Source organism: Zonotrichia albicollis, chromosome 5 (genome assembly GCF_047830755.1).
Source record: "Zonotrichia albicollis isolate bZonAlb1 chromosome 5, bZonAlb1.hap1, whole genome shotgun sequence".
NCBI classification, from domain to species: Eukaryota; Metazoa; Chordata; class Aves; order Passeriformes; family Passerellidae; genus Zonotrichia; species Zonotrichia albicollis.
In genome coordinates, this window is record NC_133823.1 from 62499217 (window position 1) to 62508508 (window position 9292).

A 9292-nucleotide genomic window follows, 5' to 3' on the forward strand; every position below is an offset into this window, starting at 1 on the left:
TGCTGAGCCACCGAGACCACCTTGGGGGGCTCGGGAGTCCTGGAATGTTGCCAGAAGTGTCTGGTGGCTGGACTTTGGTCCTACACAGGAGACGACAAGGATGAGGGCTTCACCGGGGTGAATGGTGAAGGGATTAGCTAATTAGAGGGTAAGACACAGGGTTTAGGATTTATGTACAGGGGGGTTTAGAGGAGTAAGATGGAGGAATTGGGGTGTGTCCTGTCCTCCTTCTTCTTCCTCTTCTCCTCCATCTTCTTTGGCCATGGTGGCACTCTTGGATTGGTTATTACTGAGAGTGCACCCAGCAATGAGAATAAATGGTATTGGGGAAAAATGATAAATATTGTACACGTAACAATGGGTATAAAGATACGTGGCTGCCCCGGAGGGCAGACAGTGTGCTCATGGCTGACTGCTGAGCAGATCTCTGTTCGGCTGAAAGAACATCTTTTAGATAAACAATTAATAAACATAAAAACCGAAAGAAGAACTGAAGCCTCTTCTCGTCCTTCGATACGCGGGCTGCCCCAAGGCCACCTCGGGCCTTTCCAGGCCCCTCAAACAGCCGAGATTAACCGGACACTTGGCGTTCCCTGGGCGGACACGAACTACCACAACCTTTCGGGGGGGGCAGCACCCTCAAAGCCCTGAAGACCAGAGAGAAGAAGAAAACAAAAAGCCAACAGAGTCTGCAAAAAACAGCAGTCACTGAGGAATCCATTTCTCAGTTTCTGCCGAAGACAATTCGTAGCAGAACAGCCTGGACCGGAACCAGAAAGGCGCCCTGGGACCACCTCTCGTGATCTGCTGGACAGAGACCGAGACCTCCGGACTGCCCTGACGAAAGATTTGGTAAGAAAGCCCGGAAATAAGAACATGGGGGGCACACTTTCCCAGGAACAACGGGAAATTTTGTCCGCCTTACAAGGTGTGACACAAACATACACAGAAAAGAATTAAAACAATTATTGATATGGGCAAGGCTAAACTACCCACTGGCAGAAACGTGCCTGCTATTTGAAGTGGGGTTTTGCCAGGAAAACCAACAGATGCAGCAGACATCTGGGGGAAGACCCTCAAAAGAGGGGGGGAGCATGACTCCGGGAAAAAAATTAGCTCTGGCCTTAAAAGGCCAGGAAGAAGAAAACCAACAGATGCAGCAGACATCTGGGGGGGGGCCTCAAAGGAGGGGGAGGAGCAAGGCTCCAGGAAAAATTAGCTCTGGCCTTAAGAAGCCAGGGGGAAGGGCTCTCGAGGAAAGAGGGCAGGAAATAATATTAAAACACCCGGTCCCAAAACCCAGAAACCCCAGAAGACCCCGAAAGCGTCCAAAAACTCCAGAGAGCATGGAGGACTCAGGGGCAGAAAGTGGGGAGCAGGGGGGAGAGAAGGGACCGGGGGGGGCGCTTTCTCGCAGCCAGGCTGCAGCGGAGCAGGCGGGGAGCGCGGGTAAAGAAAAAACAAGAGACGCGTGTTCAGATACGGCTTTGCTAAGCTCAGGGCTGGGGGGGGCAGCCGCCCCGGGGGCCGGCAAGGTAGCAGAAACGAGCGCGGCGGGCAAAACTCGCAAGAACCCGGGGCAGAATCACAAACCAACGCCAGGGCGTCTGACCCATGCAGCGAAATTAGGGGAAATTGCGCAATCCCAGAAAGCTGCCATGCGGAGACGTAGGAGGCGCACGGTTGTGACGCAAAAACCCGGGATGCAGATCGGCCCGAACGTGGCGGGCGCGGGTGCCGGCGGGAGCGGGCTGCACACACCGACGAGGGGCTACACACACACAGCGTCGGAGGAGGAGGAGACAGAGTCAGGGGCAGACCGAGGGGGGAAAATTCAGAGGCGGAACAAAAAGGGAGAGGGAGAAATTACCTCGGGAGAGACAGGGAGCGGCTCGGCAAGCAAGCATGCGCAGAGCGTGGGCGGGGGCGGGCCAGACCCCCGGTAACGTCTCAGGCGAGGAGGGGCCCTCTCCAGACTTGGTGCCTTTGGTAAAAACCCTCGTGGAGTCCAAGCCTCTCCCCTCCTGGGGAGGCGTGTGTGTTCTAACCCTATTGTCAGTTGAATCAAAAGCCAGGTAACCCCTGAGTGAGCTTGCAAACAGCGACAATCGGCGGAACAAGGAGGCAGTTGTGTTCATGCAGTCGCCCCAGCCAGGGAGGCCGGTGACAGCGCCACCTCGTGGGGGAATGACCGAAGTGCACGACATGCCGGATCGGTTCAGCAGAGCCACAGCATCATCTCGTAACGAGTCTGCAACTATGCAGCGATTTTCCTCAACAAGATATAAGAAGAAACGAATACTCAGACAAAAGTCGGGACTCAGACTGCAAAGGACAACTCAGAAGAGAAACAAGAGGAACGAAAGACTCTGGGGGGTTTTCTCTTTGGGGTCTTGAATATTTCTGTATAAGAACGAAAGACTCTGGGGGGTTTTCTCTTTGGGGTCTTGAATGAAAAACATAGCAAGGGTTTTGCACAAAAGTGAAGTCATGAGTTTCATGATGCTTGTGTGCATCATCCTTTTCATTCATTGCAATAGGCAATGGGGTAAATTTACCTATTACAGAGAAAAACTGACAAAGGATCATGGATTGATCAGCTGGTAGATTTCTTTGACATCTCTCCCATTTGGAGAGGAATTTTAAGGGTAGATTTCTTTGACATTTCTCCCATTTGGAGAAGAATTTTAAGGGTAAGGTTTTATGTTTTAATAGTTCTCCTAGTCCTCATCCATGTCGTCCCATGTGCCATGAATCGGATTGTAAAAGAGGTTTTCTTGGTGCAAACAGAAGGGGGAGATGTCGGATCTCAGGATCTCAGTCCTGAGGTGCTGAGCCACCGAGACCACCTTGGGGGGCTCGGGAGTCCTGGAATGTTGCCAGAAGTGTCTGGTGGCTGGACTTTGGTCCTACACAGGAGACGACAAGGATGAGGGCTTCACCGGGGTGAATGGTGAAGGGATTAGCTAAGTAGAGGGTAAGACACAGGGTTTAGGATTTATGTACAGGGGGGTTTAGAGGAGTAAGATGGAGGAATTGGGGTGTGTCCTGTCCTCCTTCTTCTTCCTCTTCTCCTCCATCTTCTTTGGCCATGGTGGCACTCTTGGATTGGTTATTACTGAGAGTGCACCCAGCAATGAGAATAAATGGTATTGGGGAAAAATGATAAATATTGTACACGTAACAATGGGTATAAAGATACGTGGCTGCCCCGGAGGGCAGACAGTGTGCTCATGGCTGACTGCTGAGCAGATCTCTGTTCGGCTGAAAGAACATCTTTTAGATAAACAATTAATAAACATAAAAACCGAAAGAAGAACTGAAGCCTCTTCTCGTCCTTCGATACGCGGGCTGCCCCAAGGCCACCTCGGGCCTTTCCAGGCCCCTCAAACAGCCGAGATAAACCGGACATTGCACGTTTACAGCACATGTTGACCTTCATAAGTTTTCAGCTGACTGAATTCACCTTCTTTCTTCCTGTTGTTTATATGTTCTAAGCATGTTCCCGCGATTACTTTTAAGTGTTCTTGCACACTGATGGCAATCCCAATCGCATTTCTCAGTGTTTAAAATAATTAAAAATAGGAATGACTGCACATGGTGTGCCTCATGGGCTGCCCAAGCAGTGGTAGTGCAAATCCACTAGAGATTGCCATGCACAAACAGAAAACTCCACTAGAAATGCATATTATTTGCACTTCAAAAGATGCTAAACATTTTTGTTCCTGCAATATTTTGTCCAAATTACTGCCAGAGCACTTAGCTCACACTAAGTATTTCTGCTACTCCGCCTCAAATATTTGGGCTACCCACTGCAGTACTCTAGCACATCTAGTGCTAGAATTTGTTTGCATTCTCCTTTACAACTACAATAAATTTCAAGTCAGAACAAAAATCTTTATTCTTGCTGCCCCAAAGGGAAATCAGCACGAAATTCCTGACTTTAATTCTTAATTGAACAATGAAGAACATTCATGCTTTATATAACCCCAGACAATGAACATGGACAAAAAAAACCTTACTCGATACTCCAAAGGAAAACCAAAACCATCTCTCGCTGGTTACAAGCCTGGCTGAGTTTCATAGCTTCCACCAGTTACATGTGAGAACCTTTTTCTCTCCTAAACATTTTCTATATTTTCATAAACTAACCGAAAGTCTCAGCTTGTCTTTTTGGGTTTTTTTTAAAGTTTTCCTTGTCTTAATCGACTCTTATGTAGTAAAACTCATAGAATTAACCAAATATATTTGTTATGCAGCCATGGTGGTGCAGAACAACAAACCCCTGAGTAATGTGTCAGTCATTGTCACTAACCTTCATTTTTTTCCACAGGAAAGCGTCTGCGATCTGCTCACTGCACTGCTGCCTCCTCCGGCACCTCCTGTTCTGCCCTGTCCTTCCACAGCCCTCGGCGTGGGAAAAGCAGATCCATTTTCTCCTCAGAAGCAACACAACCACAGTTAGCATATTTTATTGCCTTCCCTTAATCACGCAGTCCCCAGAACCTGTTTCTCGCTATGCAGCCCTCATGGCCTTCATGTCCCTTTCGGTCCCTCGGGAGCATTTTTTATTAAACAAAAGGGCACCTTTTGCCACCTCCCAGCATTCGCACTGTGTTTTTTCAGGAACAGTACAGTTCACCAGCCGTGCCTTTCCGAAATGGCCAAAGCCCACCCCATTGCTGCCAGCCTCCCCTCACGGGTCAGGCGCGGCAAGAAAAACTCACCACCTCCTCTCAGCCCACCCCTGGCCACCCGATATCTACTCTCTTAACTATTTCTTCCCTTTTTGCAAAGCCAAGACTACACCTGAATCGTTTCCCGAGCTGCAGCGCCTTTTCCTGCCTCCTCTCAGCGCACGGAGGGCCCCGCTCGCCCCCAGCCCCTCAGGAACCCGCTCCGCCATCGTGCCGCCTCGCGCCTTGCCGCCACAAAATGGCGCCGGCGGGGGCCCCTCACGGCGGCGGCTGCTGCGCCCCCTGGCGGAGGGACGAGGAGCAGCAGCTCCGGCTTGGCGCCAATCCCGCCCGGCGCGAGAGCGGGGAAAAGCCTGGAACGGCCCAACAGCGGCCTGAGGGCCCGAGGCGCGGGGGGAAGGCGGCTTCCCCCTCATGGCACCGCTCTGACAGCTGAGCAGCTCACTGCTGGAAACCCTTTTCCATCTAAATAACCGATAAACACACCTCTGATAATAAACGGCCCTCAACAAAGTTTCAACATAGTCAGTGAGAAAACTCAGAACCAGTGAAGAGAAGCCATACGACTGGACTTGTTCCATGAATTCACTTCAAAAGAAACAAAAAAAGGCAGGAAACACAGAGGCCACAAGTAAATCCAAGTGACCAGTGATGGTGTTGCTTTATGTCCCGATGATGCTGCTACGTAACAAAAAAAAAAAAAAAAAAACAAAAAAACAAACACAAAACCAAAAAAAATAAACCGAAACAAAAAAACCCAAGAAAACAAAAAACCACAGAAAATAAACCCCACTTCACAAAAAACCATAAAACAAACAAACATGAAAAAGGCATTTGGGGTTTTTGATAGCAACATTTCGGCTACAAAATACACACTCCTATTGGGAAAAGACCACTCTGCCTGTTAGCCTCAGGGGAATTGCAGCCATGGCAGTACCACGGTTTTGCTCTCCTGTACCAAAGCACATCCATCGCTTTTTAAAGCCCTCACAAACCACTCAGGGCCAGACTGCTTCCTCACAGACACGGCTGGGCCAGCCTGGGGAGGTCAGCAACAACATGCTGACAGTGCAGTATTCATCTCAGCACCAAGAGGAAAGGACAGATGGACTCGCTTTTCCTCTGAAGGAGAAGTGTGAGGTTGTACCAGGCAGCTTAAGTCACAGAAAGGAAAAAGCAACAGAGAAGAGGGAAGGAGAGGAAGCAAAATTCACAAGGTAATTTCCCATCTACTCTTTGTGTTTCAGGTAACACAGCCATCGCTCTCTAATAAAGCTTTCAAAGTTTCCCAGATGCTCTCCAATGGAATCCTGGCATCAAGGGATTTTTATCCATGAATGCATTATTTTCTCTTGGTCTGCCATATATTAAGGACAAACTGGAACACGCTCTACCAAAGCTCCTACCTCCTCTCCTAGGCATGGATGACAGAACACAAAGTAACACTTTCCAACAGTAACAACCTTCAAGAGACGAAGTAGCAGAGCAGTACTAAAAGCACCCAGTTCCTTTCTCCTTGGATTAGGCAGATTTATCTGCCAGCTGAGCTACTGTTGCCTGTTGGACACCACATTCTGGCTTGAATGCCGTGGCTTCTATTTTTACTATTATGGTATATTAATGTATTAAGATGGATGTGTTAACAACATTTTGACACAATTGTTGAGAGTATAGGGCTTGCCATTCTCCATTGATTTCCACCAAGTACATTCAAAGCAGTACTTTCTGTATAGCTAAAGCTTCAGTTTTGTTACACTAACTCTAACTTCTTGATTAAATTTCAGATGGGTGCGCTGCAATCTCTCTCTCCTGCCTTCTCTGCCGATAGATCTCAGAATCTTTGTTGAAACAAAACCTTATTTTAAAAGCTACACCACCTACTGGGATTTGTTCTTAACTATCTGCCTTCTGCCAGCCAACAGGTCACACTTTAGACACGGCTGTGATCTCATTAAACACCCCTGCTCTGCCTCACTTCAGCCAGGAATGCACTGAAGGGATAAACACCATAGAAGTCTTCTTTAAAAATCATGCAATTTTTAACTATTGATGGATTTCCCAGGAAGTATCCATCAATAGTTAATATTAACTGCAAGATCCTGCTCTACAGAATAGGAAGCTGAGATATTTTACAGCTTTATGGAATAAAGTTTTCCTGTTTTTTATTTTTAGACTAAAAGTACTAAATTCTCAACATAAAGAATGAATTCCTTAGAATGCACTTAGTACATCTCTTAAAAACTCCAGAAAATACATTAGCTTAAATAGTGTAATATACCTGCTCCTCCAGCCTTTTCCCAGTTCTGAAATAAGAAACTGGTGAAGAATTACTGAGGTGTTGAAACTTTAAACAGGTGTTGAAACTTACATTAGTATTGTGCATAGTACAAGTTGCTCAGCAATTTTCTGTTTTATTAAATTGCCTCTTTCAATAAGCAGAGGCTTCTGGAGTACTTTGCTTTTTGCCAGTTTTGGGGAAAATGATCAGACAAGTTTCAGGAGGACAGAGTTTTAGCTCTTGATGTGAGCAGCTTTTTTCTTATCTATTTCTTGTCTACACTTCGTCCGTTACCTGTAAGCAATGAAAATTTTCTTAAATTAGATGTTATCTAATAATTTTTTTAACAATCTAATAATAATTTGTGTTTTTTACAGTAAAGCACACTGCTTGGACCATAAGGCCTAATTTTGCTGGGAAAAAAAAGATAACTAATAAACTGACAGCTTATGGCTTCAAGACCAGTTGTTATTTGGTTACCTTTTTCGTGTGAAAACAGATCATGTAAGAATTGCACAGAATACTTCTAAAGAGCTAATACTTCTCTAGAGTTAACTTTTTAAAACAAGAAAACTGCAACTTAAATTTTGTTGTTTTTCTATACATTTAATAGCATTACTTTTTTTTTTTTTTTCTTGAGTTTTCCTTTGAGGAATACAAAATAACTACTGCTTTAATAAATTATTTTCCTGAAAACAAACTTCATTACTTAGGTTATTCCAGTCAGAAATACAGGAATAAAACACTTGTACACCGAGCCTCCTTGACTTGGATTATTCTCAGTTGCAGACTGGATGCAGAATAACTCATCTAAAAATGAAAATAATTCTAATCTTGGTGTGATTGTGGCCCAGGGCAGGTGCTCATAGCCGTTGAACTCACTCACTGATGGGAACTGTAATCAGCTTCCAGGGAAGCTTCTGGTAATGGCAGTATTGGACCAGAAATAATTTTGGTTTTAATTAGTCCCTCATTTATCAGTCTAAAACTCAGCTGTCCTGTCAAGAACTTTGTTTTACTTGCTGTGATGCTATCAGACTGGTAGTTGCTCATATGTGGTTGTGGGGTGCCCTCTAGTGAAGAGAAGAGAGAACTTGCTTAAAAAGAACTGCACTATAAGGGCCGTAATTCAGGGTGAATTGTAACAGAAAATGAGACTAAAACCCATGAAAAACCAGTAGCGATAGTCATGGAACGCACTGTTTTCACATACAAAAATAAATACACTTAAAGTTAGGCAGTTCCTCTCCTGAGAGTTCTTGAGAACAGCTTGGTAACAACTTGATTTAGTAATTTTAGATTGACTGGCGTAAGGTGAAAGGTGTTAATCTTCTTTACCAGGATCTGAGATCTGTGGGTGGATCCAGTTCAGACTCTCTGTGACTTCTTCAGCTGCAACACCGAGGTGTTCCTCTGCCCTGGGCAGTGCCTCAGCACCGTCAGACCACCAGGAATGGGGATGGATGTCTGCGATGGGTGCCTGGCCAACTCACCTGGATTCAAGATTCTGATTTGTAAACAAAGCACGCATGGAATGGTAGCAGGCATTTCTAGATCCTGAGGGCCTTTTTGCATAGGAAAAAACCTAAGGAATTAGACTTGATTTTCTTGCAACTTAAAAAACAGTGATTGGTGTGTATATGATATGAAATAAAAGGAGAGAACCATGCCTCCTTCTTTACGTGAGATTAATTCAAATTCCCCTAGTCTCTTTTGGGTCTCCTGGAGGGGAATTTTTACCTAAATTAGATGTGTGTTTTGTTAGATAAATGCAATAGCCTCTCTGCATTTACACTAAGGAGAAATAAACTGCCTTAGAATATATTTTATCTGTTCTACTTTAGCAGTCTGTCTTAAAGAAAGATTAATCCTTTCTCCAAGTGCCTCTTTCTGCTGTTGACTTAAGATATATTTCACAGCAGACTTTGGACCTCTGTCCAGATGAATCTGATACTTGGTGTAGTCTAATCCATAGTAAATGTGCTTGAGGGGAGTCCTGGTTTGTTGGGGCTTTCTATGTGTTAGGGGGTATTTTTTTCTCAAATCCTAATGAGGACCCCAGCTGTAGGGACAGGAGGCTCTCACAGGTAAGGCTGTAATTGCTGGTGGGTGCAAGGAGAGTGTAGCCTATGGTCCATGTGAATTCAAACTACATTGGAAAGCTACACTGGAAAAATAATATGCCAATGCTTCAAGTGCTTTCAAACATTCTCAGATTCTAGCCCTTCAGAACAGTAATGACTGCTTTCCCATAGTGTACAGTAATATTTGTTTGCTTGACAATAACATCAAAATACAGGCAAATACTTATGAAAAG